Genomic DNA, 13,416 nt, shown 5'->3' with positions numbered 1-13,416 from the left:
TTTCACGCAAACCGGAAAAGTCACTCCACCCTAACTTGGACCCCACCACCCATTCTGGGTAAAAATATCTCCCCTAGCACCAAAGTCAAAAGTCTCGGAGTCACCTTCGACTCCTACATGACTATGGATGCACAAATAGGGTCAGTAGTCAGCGGATTCCATCATCTGCTGCGCCTACTACGCCGACTTACCCCCTTTATCCCGAAAGAGGACATTGCAGTCGTTGTGGGAACAATCATCAATTCCAGACTGGACTACGCTAATGCCCTTTATTTAGGACTTCCCAAATACCAAATCACTCGTCTGCAAGTTGTTCAAAATACGGCCGGTCGATTAGTGACTGGAAAAAAACCATGGGAGTCGATCTCCTTTTCGCTTAGATCTCTTCACTGGTTACCGGTGAAAGACAGAATCACTTTTAAGGCACTCTGCCTAACACACAAGTGTATTCAAGGAAACGCTCCCCAATATCTATGCGAAAAAATAAAAACCCATAACCCAAATCGCATTCTGCGATCAACAAATCAAAACCTACTGGAAATTCCCAAGGCAAGATACAAATCCAAAGGAGATCGGAGATTTGCTGTCCAAGGACCTCGACTGTGGAATGCACTACCAACCACCATCCGACTGGAGTCAGACCACTTGACCTTCAGGAGAATGATTAAAACTCATCTCTTCTGAGGTAAAGGATTTCCTTATAGAAGGAATGGAAACAGCGCCCAGAGGCGATTCAGTTCGCAAGTTGTTGCGCTCTATAAGTTTTTCACTCACTCACTCATAAATACCATATTATTGATCTGAAATCTGACGAGTGCGCTTTAAATGCTGTCCATTTTTATATCTACATCTTATTGTTGAAATGTTATTAATATTTGTGCACATATTTACCCTCCTGACTGAGGCTCACAGGAACGGTCTCATCCTCCTGCTCGTCTTCTCCTACACCCGATACTCCACCAGAAGTTTGGGGGGGGGTGCAGCTCCTCCTCTTGCTCCTCAAAAGGAGCTGGGGGTGGCGAGTGGGAGGGCCCTGGCTGCTCCTCCTCATCCCTCTCCTCTTCCGCATTCTCCTCCTCCTCTGCGGCCTGTCGCCTTGTGCGCTTGGGGCGCACAGACGGTAGAGGAGCTCCTATAATAACACAATGTTCATATATGTAAAAATGTTTTCTAATGACGTATGCAAATTCTGTGTACTCTGCTGTATTGTATATGAATACAAATTAATTTATATAGACAGTTAACCAATGGGACAATGTTATATTAAAGGGTCTTGCGGGCACTACAGGGGACTGAGCGTGAGCTGGGCTGCCACCATGGTAAAATGAGCTGTTTTTGTTTCCTTTGTTTTGTTCAGACGATCTCATGTTAAAAAAAGGGCCTGATGGAGCACACGGGATTACTATGACAACCCCACGACTACCACAGGAATTTAGTGGTAATCTATATATATAAAACTCAACGTGTGTGTGTATGTATGTATGTATGTATGTGTGTTCCAGCATCACGTCCAAACGGCTAAAGATATTTACATGAAACTTGGCACACAGGTTACTTATATGTCAGCCACAAACATAGGATAGGTGGTTTAACTCTTACCCACCCCCATTTGCCATGGTCGGGGTTTTTCTTTAAAGTCCCATTCAACTCTATGGGAAATACATGTTACTTCATAACAGCTGCAGATATTTCGATAACACTTGGTCACATGTTACTTATACGTCCACTTAAACTATAGGATAGTTAATTTATCCCTTAACTACCCCCATTTGTGAGGGTCAGGGTTTTTGTTTAAAGTCCCATGCAAAGCAATGGGAAATGTATGTTCCCACATAACTTCTGTGTTCCTGTCTGCTGTCCCATGTCTTTTTTCAACAGTACTATGAATACCTTGGCTGGTGGTGATATATGTTACCACAACATGGCGTCTGGGTTAACAACATCTGCCCTAAGGTTAATTACATATGACCTTACATAACTGTCACCAATAACTTACCTGGATGAAATTCATCCCGTATGCATTTCACCTGGTCCATGTGGCGCCTCTTTAGGTCCGACCACTTTTTTAAAATGACCATGCGGTCGTGTGTGCAGCCATGGTGATCCCGTAACTCCCGCAGTAGGGAGCTGACCACCTTTTTTTTTTCAGGCTGCCTCCGCAGCTGATCGTAGCCCTTTTGCAGGAACCTCTGCAAGATGAAGAACAAAGTATATTATAATACTTTTGTTTAAACCCTTATGGATATATGACGTTAATGTATGGTATTCAACAATTGGAAGCATTCTCGCCTTATTAATCAATGACAGGGGCAACATGACAGATTTTATATCTTTCCATTTTGGTCGCCACCTTTTTTGCATAAATATAGCAGCCATTATCATTTGCATAATTATGTATATATGAGTAACAACACAGGATACACGTATAGGGGAGAAATGCGTTGCTATTCATCTGACCGCTATAATTATTTTTTGACCCTTACACTGGGCCTGTACAATAGATTATTTTTTTTCATCCCTATCTTTATATAGGAACAATAATATGTTTGTTTCTTTTGACTTTTTGATGAATTAATTTTGAATAAATAATGGAGTTGATGTTATTTAAAAACTACAACTACCACCATGCTCTGTTACACCATGTAGCTCACCGTCACCAGCTGTACAACAATTATACTTTAACTCCCAGCATGCCTGAACAGTTAATGGCTGTCCGGTTATACTGGGGAGTTGTTTTGCAACAGCTGTAGGCTCCGTTTAGGAAACAGTGCCGTACCAGATGTTTTTTTTTATTGTGGAGGGGAGGGTGGCTATGTAGGGGTATGTGTATATGTTGTGTTTTTCTAATTTTTATTTAGTGTGGTGTAGTGTTTTTATGGTACAGTCAGAGGGGCGTGGGGTTCACAGTAGTTTCCCGCTGAGGGTTTGAGCTGCAGCGCCAAATTTGCTTCAGCTAGAAGCAGACTGTAAGCCCCAGCCCATGTGAATGTACCCTGTACATTCACATTGGGGGAGAGGGGGGGGGTTATTGCAGCCAGTTGCATGCAGGGAGTTGTAGTTTTGCAACAGCTGGAGGCAGAATGGTTGCAAAACACTGCGAGTTTGTTACCTAACTCAGGGTTTCAAGACCAGTGCACCTCCAGCTGTTGCAAAACTACTACTCCCATCAGCCATGGTCTGTCAGTGCATGCTAAGAATTTTACTTTTGCTGCATCTAGGGTGCCACAGTTTAGAGACCCGTGTATAGTGGTCTGAAAAATGTGGGCCTGCAGAACTTGCAAAACTAGAAGTGCCAGCATGCCCAGGCATGCTGGAAGTTGTAGTTCTGCAACATCTAAAGTGCAATATGTATTTGAACGTCCTTGGGCCTTAAGGACCCTGAAGTCAGGACGTTCGCATACGTCCTATGTCCACAACATGTTAAATTAATTATGCTAAATAGCAAGGAAAGTGCCTAAATACACATTTACCAACCAGGGTGTCTACAGCTGTCCAGGCATGCTGGAAGTTGTAGTTCTGCAACATCTAAAGTGCAATATGTATTTGAACGTCCTTGGGCCTTAAGGACCCTGAAGTCAGGACGTTCGCATACGTCCTATGTCCACAACATGTTAAATTAATTATGCTAAATAGCAAGGAAAGTGCCTAAATACACATTTACCAACCAGGGTGTCTACAGCTGTCCAGGCATGCTGGGAGTTGTAGTTTTGCAACAGCAGGAGACACAATGTTTGGGAAATACTAATATCTGATCTTATATACTAACTTTTAAACTAGTCTAAAATGCAGTTAAAGATAATAAAATAACAGTGGTGAAAATACTTACACTAATCTGCAGCTTTTCCTCACTGGATGTAAAGTTGCTTGCAACCATCTTCGCTTCGCAGGGCAGCACAAAATCGCGATGCAAAAATCAACTGGCAAGGATCCAGGAAATGGTCTCCATTGTCGCACTTTGTTCGCGCGTTTGCGCATGCGCGAACGAGAATTTCGCAATAAATATCGCATTCGCATTAGCGAAATTTCGCAATATTGTTTTTTCGATAAAATATCACGAATATTCGATTTTAGCGAATATTTCTCGAATATTCTACTATATATTCGTGATATATCGCAAAATCGAATATGGCGTATTCCGCTCAACACTAATGGTTAACACTTTCCCAAATGGTAACAATTCAGCTTGAGTGAGGAAAACAGAGGAACATGCAATCTTCTTAAATCATGTGCATATAATGAGGCCGAGTACTCACGAGCAGACATATCCGATGAAACCGGTCCGCGGACCGTTTTCATCGGACATGTCTGCCCGGGGACTGCCCGGGGACTTCTGTTCGATGGCTGCACATACCATCGAACAGAGGTCCGCACGTAAACAATACGCGGGGCGTGTCCGCGGTGTCGCCGCGTCGATGACGCGGTGTCGCCGCGACAATGATGCGGCGACGTGGGCGGCTTGCCTTTAAAATGCTTCCACGCATGCGTCGAAGTCATTCGACGCATGCGAGGGATGGCGGGCGGCAGGACATGTACGGTAGGTCTGTACAGACGACCGTACATGTCCGGGCGGACAGGTTTCCAGCGGACTGTTTTAAAGCAAGTCCAGGAAACAGTTGTCCGCTGGAAACCTGTCCGATCCGCCCGAAAATGGTCCGCTCGGGCCAACACACGGCCAAACATGTCTGCTGAAACTGGTCCGCGGACCAGTTTCAGCAGACATGTTTGGTCGTGAGTACGGGGCCTTAGATTCTTCCACCACTTAAAAGATGACACCCAGGAAGTGCTGGTAAAAATGGACTCTTACCAGAGCGATTGGGCTTGCTTAATTAAAAGGAAGACAAAATTGCTTATGCAGACATATGCCTGCAAGCATATGAAGCGTCATCCACTGCTGTCACAGACTATCTCTCTCCAGGAGGTTTACAGATGGGACATGAAAATACAAAGACCGCTCATAGTGCAACCGGTTTTATTTAAAAAATAGTTTAAAACAAAGCAAGGCCAAGTGGCCACTTACGCTAACAAGTGTCCATCCCGGCACTGGGTCTGCAGGCTTAGATAGGAGGCGACAGCCTCAACTTGCGTGTCGGCGTGTGTCCTTAGGATTTCCTCGCTAGAGCCAAATGCGGATGGGGGATCGTATTCAAAGCGTGACCAGGCTACGCCGCCGACGATCGTTTCGTGATTACGTCTTCAGGGGGGCGTGCCTGGTCACTGGGTCACTAGCTTTTAAATGGTAAAACAGGAAATGGGCAAAAAAGATTGACAGGACCGGCAGCCAATCACGGCGTGGTCCCGGCCAAAAGGGATCCTGTGGGATCTATGCCTGGTTCATTTTAATGAACGTGAGCTTGTCCACATTGTCTCTGGACAGGCGGCTGCGCTTGTCTGTAAAAACGCCCCCTGCCGTGCTAAATACACTTTGAGATAATACACTGGCTGCAGGCCAGGCCAGCACCTCCAAGGCGTAAAGGGCAAGCTCAGGCCATGTGCCCAATTTGGAGACCCAGAAGTTTAAGGGGGCAGACCCGTCATTCAGTATGTGTAGGCGTGTGCACAGATACTGCTCAACCATGTTGGTGAAATGCTGCCTCCTGCTAAAACGTTCCATATCAGCTGGTGGTGCTGGTTGTTGTGGCATGCTGACAAAGCTTTTCCACATTTCGGCCATGCTAACCCTGCCTTCTGAGGTGTTGGCGGTAAACCGGCTGCGTTGGCTACCTCTTCCTCCTCCTCTGCCTTTGCCTTGTGCTTCCACTGTGCCCCCGCTGCCAGGTGGGAATTCCACCAGCAGCGCGTCTACCAGCGTGTGCTTGTACTCGCGCATCTTGCGATCACGCTCCAGTGAGGGAATTAAGGACGGTACATTGTCCTTGTAATGGGGATCCAGCAGCGTGGCCACCCAGTAATCAGCACCTGTTAAAATGTGCGAAATACGGCGGTCGTTACGGAGACAGTGCAGCATGTAATCGCTCATGTGTGCCAGGCTGCCCAGAGGCAACGAAAAGCTGTCCTCTGTGGGAGGGGTATCATCTGTGTCCTCTGTATCCCCCAGCCATGCACCAGTGATGGCCATGAGCTGGTCTGGGTGCCACCCTGCTGTGAACATGGTTCCTCCTCCTCCTTCTCATCCTCCACCTCGTCATCCTCCAGAACTGTGCCCTTGCTGGACAATTGTGTACCTGGCCTTTGTTGGTGCAGGAACCCACCCTTGAAGCCACTTGTGAATGACTGCCCTGAAAGCCTTGGAAATTATCCCGATTCCTCCTCCTCCTCCTCCTCCTCCTCCTGTGCTACATCCTCTTCCATCATCGCCCAAAGCATTTTTTCAAGGAGGCATAGAACTGGGATAGTAACGCTGAGAACGGCGTCATCGGCAATGGCCATGTTGGTGGAGAACTCGAAACAGTGCAACAAGGCACACAGGTCTCGCATGGATGCCCAGTTATTGGTGGTGAAGTGGTTCTGTTCCGCAGAGCGACTCACGTGTGCGTGCTGCAGCTGAAACTCCACTATCGCCTGCTGCTGCTTGCACAGTCTGGCCAGCATGTGCAAGGTGGAGTTCCACCTTGTGGGCACTTCACATATGAGGCGGTGAGCGGGAAGGCCGAAGTTACGCTGCAGCGCTGCCAGGCGAGCAGCAGCAGGGTGAGAATGCCGAAAGTGTGCACAGACGGCCCGCACTTTCTGTAGTAGCTGTGGCATATCAGGGTAAGTTTTCAGGAACCTATGCACCACCAAATTCAGCACATGCGCCAGGCAAGGGATGTGCGTCAAACCGGCTAGGCCCAGAGCTGCTACAAGATTTCGCCTGTTATTACACACCACCAGGCCCGGCTTTAGACTCACAGACGCCAACCACTCATCGGTCTGTTGTTCCATGTCCCTCCACAACTTCTGCGCGGTGTGGGGTTTTTCCCCCAAACAGGAAAGTTTTAAAAACTGCCTGCTGGCGTTTACCCATGGTTGTGCTGAAGTTGGTTGTGAATGTGTTACGCTGACCGGATGAGGAGGCGGTAGAGGATGAGGAAGCGGAGTAGGAGGAGTTAGCAACAGGAGGTAAACTGAAGTGCCCTGCAATCCTCGGTGGTGGAAGAACATGCGCCAAACTTATTCGCCTCAGGCCCAGCCGCCACTGCATTTACCCAGTGCGCTGTTAGGGAGATATAACGTCTCTGACCGTGCTTACTGGTCCACGTATCCGTAGTTAGGTGGACCTTGGCACAGATGGCATTGCGCAGTGCACACCTGATTTTGTCCCCCACTTGGTTGTGCAGGGAAGGGATGGCTCCCCTGGAAAAGTAGTGGCGGCTGGGCACGACGTACTGTGGGACAGCCAATGCCATCAGGCTTTTAAAACTCTGCGTCTCCACCAGACGGAATGACAGCATTTCAAAGGCCAGGAATTTTGAAATGCTGGCATTCAGGGCCAGGGATCACGGGTGGGTAGGGGGGGTACTTCCTCTTCCGCTCCAGTGTTTAGGGGATAGAGAGCTGAATCCATGGGACATTATGGAGATGTTTGGTGACCCAGGTGGTAGTGTTGCTTGCCAGTCCTCTAATTGCGGGGAGGCAGGTGGCACTGTCACTACAGAGGTGGATGAAGAGGCCGAGAGGCCCAAGACTGAAGCAGAAGAGGAAGCAGGAGGAGCCAGAGACCTTTCTTGGTTTTTGAGGTGTGTACTCCACTGCAGCTTGTGCCTTGCACTTAGATGCCTGGTCATGCAGGTTTTGCTCAGGTTGAGAACGTTTATGCCTCGCTTCAGCCTCTGATTGCACAGCGTGCAAACCACTCGTGTCTTGTCATCAGCACATTGTGTGAAGAACTGCCATGCTAGGGAACTCCTTGGACCTGGCTTTGGTGTGCTTGGTCTCTTGCTGCGTTGGGCAGTAGCAGGCGTACTGTCTAGGGGACGGATGCTCCGCTTTGGCACCCTGCTCCCTCTTCTGCTGACCACCGCCTCTTCCTCTGAACTACATGGGTCACCTGAATGAGGTTGATTTCATGTGGGGTCAAGGACCTCATCGTCCACCACATCATCTTCCACCCAGTCTTCACCACTGCCCTCCTTGTCGGTCTGCACAATTGCAAAAGCAGCAGCAGTTGGCAACTGTGTTTCATCATCATCCGAGACGTGCTGTGATGGTCCCCCCATGAACTCATCTTGAAACATAAGTGATTGGGCATCGGTGCACTCAATCTCTTACACTTCTGGGGCAGGGCTAGGTGGATGGCCCTGGGAAACCATGCTAACAGACTCATCAAAAAGCAGAAGAGACTGCTGCATGATTTGGGGCTCAGACTGCTTGGCTGATTTGCAAGGGGGTGAGGTGAAAGACTGATGGACATTGGCTGCAGGTGCCAACTCTGATCTTTCAGCACAAGACTGGTTGGGAGACAATGTGAAGGAACTGGAGGCACTGTCAGCAACCCAATCTACTACCGCCTGTTCTGCTCCTGGCCTCAACATTCATAGAGCTGGATTAGGCCCGACCAAATACTGCTGCAGGCCTACTCGCACCTGAGAAAGGTGTTTCACGTGTGCGTGTAGCTGGCACAGATCGACCACGTCCTCTCCCTGCAACAGGAGCTCCACCAGCAGCACCGCGACCGCGGCCACTTCCCTTATTTGACGTTCTGCTCATATTTCAAAAAATTTAGGATCTTGCCCTAAATGGGCGTTTTTTGAATAGAACAATAGAAGAACACTAGCTAAAGTGTTTATCTCACACCTACAGATATGCAGAAAACCAAAAAAAATTATTTGCCCAAAATAAAAAATAAATTGAATAGCACAATACATAACAGTATGTAAAGTGTGTATCTCACACGTACAGATATGCAGGCAAGACTGCAAACACTGGAGGAAAAACTGTAAAATATATTTTTTTGCCCAAAATGGGTGTTTTTTTTAATAGAACAATAGAAGAACAGTAGCTAAAGTGTTTATCTCACACTTACAGATATGGAGGAAACACGGCAAACACTGGAGAAAACACTGCAAAATATATTTTTTGCACCAAACTGGGTGTTTTTTAAATAGAACAGAAGAACAGTAGCTAAAGTGTTTATCTCACACTTAAAGATATGGAGGAAACACAGCAAACACTGGAGGAAACACTGCAAAACATGGGCCAGATTCACAGAAAAAGTACGCCGGAGTATCTGCTGATACTCCGGCGTACTTTCAAATTTGCCGCATTGTATCTTTATTTGTAATTCAAAAACAAAGATACGACGGCTTTTGGCTAAGATCCGACATACGTACGGCTTCGTACGCCTTCGGATCTTAGGTGTAATTTTCCGGTGGCCGCTGGGTGGAGTTTGCGTAGTTTTCCAGCGTCGGGTATGCAAATTAGCTGATTACGGCGATCCACGAAGATATGCGCGTTTGTCGCAATCTCTTACATCGTCGCTAGTCGGTTTTTCCGTCGCAAACATAAGCCTGCTTTTTCATGGCTTATATTTAGAACAGCCATGTTAAAGTATGGCCGTGGTTCCCGCGTCGAATTTCACTTTTTTTGTTTAAGACGTCCGGGAATACGAAACGACGTAACGCACGTCACCGTTCAAAAAATACATTGGGGCGCCGTAATTTCGCACAAAGCACGTCGGGAAATTTTCACACGGAGCATGCGCAGAACGTTCGGCGCGGGAACGCGCCTAATTTAAATGGTACACTTCCCATTTGAATTAGGCGGGCTTGCGCCGAACGGCTTTACGTTACACCGTCGTAAACTTACACGCTAGTGCTTGGTGAATCAGGCACTTGCGCTGAAAACTTGCGGCGGTGTAACGTAAAGACGATACGTTATGCCGCCGCAGATATCTGTGAATCTGGCCCTATGTTTTTTGCACCAAACTGGGTGTTTTGTGAATAGAAGAACAGTAGCTAAAGTGTTTATCTCACACTTAAAGATATGGAGGAAACACGGCAAACACTGGAGGAAACACTGCAAAATATATTTGTTTGCCCTAAATGGATGTTTTTTGAATAGCACAATAGAAGAAAAGATATACAGGGTATATCTCACAGGAACAGATGCAGTGCAGCTGCAATTTGATTTGTGAGCCAGGACTGACTCCTATATAATTCTTTCCCTATAAGAACAAGCAGGAACCTTGCCCTAAACTATCTAATGCAGAGTATCTCACAGAAAAAAATGCAGTGCGGGTGCAATATGCAGAGTATCTCACAGGAACAGATGCAGTGCAGCTGCAATTTGATTTGTGAACCAGGACTGACTCCTATATAATTCTTTCCCTATAAGAACAAGCAGGAACCTTGCCCTAAACTATCTAATGCAGAGTATCTCACAGAAAAAAATGCAGTGCGGGTGCAATATGCAGAGTATCTCACAGGAACAGATGCAGTGCAGCTGCAATTTGATTTGTGAACCAGGACTGACTCCTATATAATTCTCTCCCTATAAGAACAAGCAGGAACCTTGCCCTAAACTATCTAATGCAGAGTATCTCACAGAAAGAAACAGTGCTGGTGTAGATTTCTGAAGCAGGATAGTCCCATCTAAGGCCTCGTACACACGACCGAGGAACTCGTCGGAAAAGACACATCGATTTCCTCGACGAGTTCCTTGTTAGGCTTGTCGAGGAACTCGACAAGCTTGCTTTGCGTACACACTGTCAAGACAAAATCTCCTCGTTCTCAAACGCGGTGATATACAACACATACAACGGCAGGGGAAGTTCGATTCCACTGGCACAACTATTGGGGCTGATTTTGCTAATATCATGTTACTGTGTGTTAAGTAAAAGTTTGTTAAGAGACTATTTGCACTTTTCAGTCTGTTACAGCTTGAAAAATGTGTTATCTCCATTACAAACGCTACTATTACTCCCATCTCATACTTTATTCTGAGCAACCGCGGGTTTCTTAGCATACACACGCCCGAGTTTCTCGTCGAAAACCAGCCCGACGAGGAACACGACGAGCAAATTCAGACTCCCGTCGAGGAAAAAGAGAACTTTCTCTCTTTTTTGCTCGTCGAGTTCCTCGACAGTTTCCTTGATGAAAAATGTACACATGACCGGTTTCCTCTGCAAAAAAGCTCTCCCACCAAGTTTCTTGATGGATTCTGCCGAGGAAACCGGTCGTGTGTACGAGGCCTCAATCTCTCCCTCAGATCAGCAGGAACCTTGCCCTAAACTATCTAATGCAGAGTATCTCACAGAAAGAAACAGTGCTGGTGTAGATTTCTGAAGCAGGATAGTCCTATCTAAATCTCTCCCTCAGATCAGCAGCAGCCCTTCCCTACCCTAGCTAAAGCAGAGTGACAAGCTGTGCTATGTGCCTCTAGCTTATATAGAGACTTGGTCACATGCTGGGTCACATGCTGCACTGGCGAATCACAGCCATGCCAATAGTAGGCATGGCTGTGATGGCTTCTAGGTAAAACAAGTAAAACAAATGGTGATTGGCTGCCCTGCAGCACACCATTACTTTGCCGAACACCGGACCCGAACCCGAACTTTCAGCAAAATGTCCGGGTTCGGGTCTGGGTACAAAAAAAAACAAAGTCTGTACCGAACCCGAACTTTACAGTTCGGGTTCGCTCAACCCTACTTATGATGCTTCTAATCCAACAGGGAAATCTGAAGCCCTGTACACACGTTCAGTTCATCCGATGAGAACAGACTGAAGGACCGTTTCATCGGTTAACCGATGAAGCTGACTGATGGTCTGATGTGCCTACACACCATCAGTTAAAAAAACGATTGAGTCCAACGCGGTGACGTAAAACACGACGTGCTGAGAAAAATGAAGTTCAATGCTTCCAAGCATGCGTCGACTTGATTCTGAGCATTCGCGTGTTTTTAGCCCATGCTTTTGCATACTAACCGTTGGTTTTGACCTATTGGTTAGGAGTCTATCGGTTCAATTTTAAAGCAAGTTCTATTTTTTTGGACCGAAGGATAACTGACCGATGGGGCCCACACACAGTCGGTTTGGACCGATGAAACGGTCCTTCAGTCCGTTTTCATTGGTTTAAACTGATCGTGTGTACAAGGCAGGGACGGACTGGCTATAGGGACTACAGGGAGTTTACCGGTGGGCCGATGGCTCAGTGGGCCGTTTCTTAAAACAGAGACTCTCTCAGACCCCCCTGTCTCCCAGTCCCCCCTCTGTCTTTCAGTCCCCCCATTGTCTCTCAGTCCACGTGTCTCTCATTCCCATCCTCTTTTAGCCCCCTCCTCTGTCTCTCAGCCCCCTCTATATATCAGGCTCCCTCCCTCTGTCTCTCAGCTCACTCCCTCTGTCTCTCAGCTCCCTCCCTCTGTCTCCTAGCTCCCTCCCTCTGTCTCCTAGCTCCCTCTGTCTCCTAGCTCCCTCCCTCTGTCTCCTAGCTCCCTCCCTCTGTCTCCTAGCTCCCTCCCTCTGTCTCCTAGCTCCCTCCCTCTGTCTCCTAGCTCCCCCCCTCTGTCTCCCAGCTCCCCCCTCTGTCTCTCAGCTCCCCCCCTCTGTCTCTCAGCTCCCCCCCTCTGTCTCTCAGATCCCCCCTCTGTCTCTCAGCTCCCCCCCTCTGTCTCTCAGCTCCCCCCCTCTGTCTCTCAGCTCCCCCCCTCTGTCTCTCAGCTCCCCCCCTCTGTCTCTCAGCTCCCCCCTCTGTCTCTCAGCTCCCCCCTCTGTCTCTCAGCTCCCCCCCTCTGTCTCATTCACTCCCTGAATCTTAGGCTGCTTTCACACTGGGGCAGGCATTGTCGGTAAAACACTGCTAGTTAATTTCAATGGGCAGGAGCAGTTTGTACACCGCTCCTCCACCGCCCCATAGATGCTGCTTGGAGGACTTTTTTAACGCCCTGGCAGCGCCCCAGTGTGAAAGCACTCAGGCTTTCACACTGGGACTACAGCGGACTACACTCACCCCTTCTCTTTTACACTCACTCTCTTTTTCTTACACTCACCCCCCCTCTCTCACCCACCCCCTCTCAACCCCTTTCCCTCAACCCTCCCTCTCTCTCGCTCTCTCTCACCCTCTCATGATATACAATAATGGATGTAGGGGCCCTTTGGTGGGCATGATTTTATTGAATTAGGCTGCATTCACACCTTCGCGTATTTACGCCCGACGCTCGTGCGGCTGGAGGGGTGATTTTACATTCTTGTCTATGGAGATGGTTCACATCTCACGCCAAATGCCGAAACGCCGTACGCCTGCCGCCTGAAAACAAGTCCCGGACCTTTTTTTTCAGGCGGCTTTTGGCGTTCGGCATAGACAACAATGTGTTGTAAAAAAAAAAAAAAATGTTATAACGACCCGTTTTGTCGCGTCAAATTGCGGTACAATACGCCTCAATTTGTCGCGGCAAAATACGCTGCGTTATAGTGTGAATGCAGCCTTAAAGTGGGCCAGTCTGGATGAAGTCCAGGGCCAAATTTTTGTCCCAGTCCAGCC

The sequence above is a fragment of the Rana temporaria genome, chromosome 3, assembly GCF_905171775.1.
Source record: "Rana temporaria chromosome 3, aRanTem1.1, whole genome shotgun sequence".
Lineage (NCBI taxonomy): Eukaryota > Metazoa > Chordata > Amphibia > Anura > Ranidae > Rana > Rana temporaria.
This window is presented reverse-complemented; position numbering follows the sequence as displayed.